We start from the raw sequence: 5,001 nt of genomic DNA, 5'->3' as shown, positions 1-5,001 counted from the left end.
GGGGAGAGGGAGAGGGGAGAGGGATGGAAAATGGGGAGGAAGGGAGGAGAAGTGAGAAAAGAGGGAGAGAGGGGGAAGGAGGAAGGAGGGGGAGGGAGGGAGGGAAGGGGGGAGAGAGATGGAAGGAAATGAGAGGGATAAAAGGAGGGGAAGAAGGGAGGAGTAGGGAGGATGGAAGGAGTAGGGAAGAGAAGAGGGAGAGAGGGAGGGGGAAGGAGGGAAAGAGGGAGGGGAAGGGAGGGGAGGGAGTGGGGAGAGAGGAGCATGTGTCTCTCCTTAGATTTCTCTTCTTCTGCTTCAGTTAAACATAACTCCTCAGGCTGGAGAGAAGACTCAACTGTCAAGGGCGCACACAAGGCTCCTGCCGAGGACCGGGGTTTGGCACCCACAGGATGGCTTGCAAGCATCTGTAACTCCAGTTGCAGATCATCTGAGCCCCTCTTCTGACCTCTGCAGACTCTTAGATGCCCGTGACCCTCAGACATACACTCATACACATGTACACACAAATAAATATTTTTTAAATTAAAAAAAAAAAGAATATCTCCTCTGCAGGGCTGTCCAAATGGCTCGGTAGGCGAAGCTGTTGAAGCTCATTACCAGGCTCAATACCCTGAGTTCAATCTCTAGGACCATAGGGTACAAGTAGAGACCGGAGTTCCACAGGCTGCCCTCTGACCCCCACTGGTGTGCTGTGGCACGCACACGAGTAAACAAAGAAGCAAATAAACTCTCTGTTCCTAGGTGCTTCCCACAGGACACAGGTCATATAGAGCCTTCTCTCCCCTAAAGGCTCTTTTTGTCACCTACAGTCATGACTTGGGGCTCAGTGACAGCCATCACCCCACAGTGCCCAGAGTCCCTAGACACAGCCAGCATGACACACAGCCCTAAAAAACAGACCTGGGGTGGGAGACTGGACCAGGTCATGTGGGGATCTCAGAGTCAAACCTAAGCAGATCTAAGGGTAGGAAGCCTGGGTGGTCGCCTCAGCACTGGGTCAGAGCAGACTCTTGTAGCCTGAACTTCCAGCTCATCCCTAAACGTGGGCAGAGATTTTTGAATGTTGGGATTCTGCTCAATGACAGAGCACTGGTCTAGTATGCACCTGGGTTCCATGTCCAGCACATGGGACAGAAGGTATGGGGGCTAGGGGTCTCCCCTGGTGGTTCTGGAGAGCATCCAAGCCTAAGACTTAATCTAACCTAGAAAACACACCCACCAAAGAGTCGGCAGTTGGCTTGCGTTGGCTTGCAGTGTTTTGATAAAGTCCTGGCAGCAGTTGTCATAGTCTGCAGGCAGGCCACCACCTCCAACCCCACCCCATCCCTTATGGTTGACTCTGGAAACTGCCTGAGGTAAATAAAGGTCACACAACTCTATGAATACAGTAAAAATGACCAGAGCCCCCTCTGTCCTCCCCTCAGCTCCTGGAGAGGAGTATCAGCCTTAGCACAGAGGACAAAGACTTGATTGTGATGTGTCCCTCTTGAGAGTCAGAGTTGACAGTGGCCCAGGGGACCATCATGGAGGGAAATGCAGGGTGACAGTGACTGGAGAGCCCATCTTGCTGACCCACAGGTTTAGGCAAGCTTCACGCTATGCTACTGGAGTGTCTGTGGCAGACAGCTTTCCTGAGAGGTACCTTCCTGTGCAGGTGATTGACAGGCCCGCGGGATTAATCCCGAAGGGACAGGCAAGTTATGTCTTCATTCCTTACCAGAAAACCTCTGCTAGGTAGGAATACTGGGATCTTTCTGGAAGTTCAGAAAGTTGTGTCTCTGCCGAGGGCCAGAGATAACGACGTAGACACTGAACTTTAGATTGATGTATTGCAGGGGATGTGACTTCCACCCCAACTAGACTGTTACAACACAGAGCAGGTGACTCCGGCCATGACAGTGTCCTTTATAGCGCTCTCTGTCTCTCTGTTTCTCTGTCTCTGTCTCTGTCTCTCTCTCTCTCTCTCTCTCTCAGATTTATTTATTTTTTATGTATATGAGTGCTCTATCTGCAAATACACCTGCATGCCAGAATAGGGAACCAGCTCCCCCGACTTTTACTATTCTTACAATGTTTCTGGATGTTTAAAGTTGCTCCTTGTGGCAGGAGAGATGGCTTAGCCATTGAGAGTTCTCAGTTCACTTACTATCACTTATGTTGGGTGCCTCCAAACTGCCTGTAACTCCAGATACCTTCTCCTTGCCATTACAGACAGACAGACAAACAGAGACAGGCAGACACACGCATAATTATTTTACAAGAAATGACGTTTGCAGCAGTTGTAACCCTTGAAGTGAGTAGGTTTTAGGGCCCCCTTGTACTCAATGCATATGTTTCCCGTGTACCCAGACTGTGCCTGTCATCTGAGGAGCACTGCACAAGAATTGACTCTCCATCCTACTAAGATACCCAGGGGCTTGCGAGAGGAAATCAGCCACTGGGGATAGCAGCTACCTAGACAGCCCAGCCTGAGGGGATAGAAAGAAAGACCCACACCCAGAATCCTGCCCTTGACTTTGGAGGGGATTGCTGTAAAAGACAGGGTCAAAGACAATTTGATGTCAGTCCAGAATCAAGTTCCAAAGTCAGTTACACTTTTCCTGAAGTGAAAGCTACAAACATCAGGCCGGGTGGTGGTTTTTCCATGGGGGTCTAATTCTGTCTCCCACGTGTCCTTTCTCGGCACCTGGACCAGCCTTGGCTGCAGGAAACCCCAGCAACTATGTTGCAACCTCATGACCCTGCCATGAAGCCAGCACTGTCAGACGCAGGTGGCTGAGGAACACCAGGTCCCAGCAAAGCATGGTAAGAAATCCTACCTCTGGGGCCCTGCTGGGGGTCTCCCCCTTACTTTGCCCCCCTCCCTCACCCAGTAGGTGAGGTGCGATCCTGAAACCAGACCTGCCCCAGGCCAGTTCCCTTTCCAGGGCCATCGAAAACTCAGGGTTTCCTCCAGTGATTCCTCTTGGGGAGTCACTCGTCCTTTGGGGTGGGGTGAGCACGGCTGGATTCAGGAAGTTGCTGGCGTCCTCACTGTCCAAGTTCACCTTTCGGTTTTCTTATCAGAGAGGTGTGTGAGTAACCTCAGGAACCGGTGTTGTGGAACTACCTTGACAGACAGGATCCCTGAAACTCTGCTCCCAGCCAGAGCAGGCAGCCAGGCAGGAACTTGAGCCAAACTGAAATTCAGAAGGAGAACCTGAAATAGAAACAAGAAGAGATATGGGGGGTAGGGGTGGGGGTATCTGGCTGCACATCCACAGGATGACATTCTGCACCTCAGCCAGGGTCTCCTCTGCATGGAAAGGAATGGGCCCTCTACCTCAAAGATCACAGCTCTTGCCTCAAAGCATGCAAAAGCTACTTTGTTCTGTAGACAAATACAATAGGAATGACCACAGCCCAGGAACACAGATTCAGGTTTTCAAAGTAGCAGGAAAAAGAAAGTTATCGGCCTAGGCATCTTTCAAATACATTAGTGGAAACTTAAGTAAAGAGAATTAAGGTTTGGAAAGGGATCTCTGCTTTAGACCTCAGACACACACACACACACCAACATAATAACATTCTTAGCTTTTGGGATGGTGGGAGGCAGGTTCTGTTTGTACAGTCCGAAGAACTTACTTGCAGTCACAAGAACGTTAGTTCACTCACAGAAGTGGGCAGTGAAATTTCAGGGCTGAGATAGCCCAGATTAAGTGGGCTTTTCTGCAACATTCTTGATCTCCATGGTCATTAAAGTATTTCTTTAAGATATATTTTTCTTTATATGTATATGCTATAGGTGTGCCAGTGCCTGAGGCAGTCAGAGGAGAGCATCAGATTCATCTGCCCCCGACCCCGAGTCAGAGTTACAGACAATTGTGAGCTGCCTGACATAGCTGCCAGGAAGCCAAGTTGGGTCCTCTGTAAGACCAGCCCTTACACTCTCAACCATTTCTCCAGCCCCCGTCACTGACATTTTAATCATCCTCAAATCTGCCTCAAAGAATGTATAACAACACAACTCTTGTTTCCCTGGGAACTTTCATTCAGAGACCATAAGCAGAATTCACTCTCTACGACCCTGAGGAGAAGACAGGAAGGGACCCGGCATCCTGAGCCACACAGGCCAGTGGGCACCGTGGGCAGCTGTCTTACACAGTTGTCACTTCCCCCTTGCTAAGTCTCAGTGGGACACCAACTATGCCCATCCTACTAGGTTATAGGGTGTAATTATCATGTCCCAGTTCTATATTAAATCTGATACAATAGCTGCCCTATTAATCCTCTCTTAAGACCAGGAAACTGTGGTAGTCGGGCCAAATGGCCTCCCCAGAATAAACCTAGTCTAGGGTCCTGCTCCTCAGAAATCCAAAGAGCACCCTTCTTAAGAGTCAGAGACCAGGGACCTGAGATGTGGCTCAGGGGTACGGTGCTTACCTAGGAGGCAAGAACCCTGCGTTCCACCCATGGTACAGCATGAACCTGGCATGAAGAATGCCTGTAATCACGGCACTGAAGGGGGCAGGAGAGCCCAGACCTCAAGGTCATCCCTGACTGTGTAGGGAATTGGAGGACAGCCTGGGCTACATGAGACCCTAAGTAAGGAAGGGTGAAGGATAGGAGGGAAGGAGGGAGGAAGGGAGGGAGGGAGGGAGGGAGGGAGGGAGGGAGGGAGGGAGGGAGGGAGGGAGGGAGGGACAGAGACTTACAGAGAGACAGAGAGAGAATTTAACACCAGACCTGGTACCAGGAAGAAAAGAACCCTGAAGTTTAATCCCCATGAACCTAACTGTATTATCTCCAGTTACCCCTGCACCGAGGGGCCTTTGCAAGGCAAACCCCATTGCTCACAAAAGAGGAAGAACTGTCTGATAGGCCATCCAGTCCTGGCCCTGGGGGAAGCTTTGTTGCAAAGCCCGTGAAGGGGCAAACTTGTGAGAGAGCCAGACAGTGAGTGAACAGGCTCTCCTAGGTTACTGAAGGAACAGCTGAGGGTGGGAGTCAGGCACTAAC

General features: G+C 50.5%; 1 long non-coding RNA gene across 1 annotated transcript; it reads left to right on the top strand.

Annotated features, from left to right (window-relative positions):
* The first annotated feature begins 1,543 nt into the window (after positions 1-1,543).
* On the top strand, positions 1,544-3,852 carry LOC110299612. Its single transcript, XR_002378494.1, has 3 exons — positions 1,544-1,657; positions 2,699-2,808; positions 3,788-3,852. It is a non-coding gene; the product is annotated as an uncharacterized LOC110299612 (long non-coding RNA).
* Positions 3,853-5,001: the final 1,149 nt, after the last annotated feature.

This window comes from Mus caroli, chromosome 8 (assembly GCF_900094665.2).
Source record: "Mus caroli chromosome 8, CAROLI_EIJ_v1.1, whole genome shotgun sequence".
NCBI classification, from domain to species: domain Eukaryota; kingdom Metazoa; phylum Chordata; class Mammalia; order Rodentia; family Muridae; genus Mus; species Mus caroli.
This window is presented reverse-complemented; position numbering and strand designations above follow the sequence as displayed.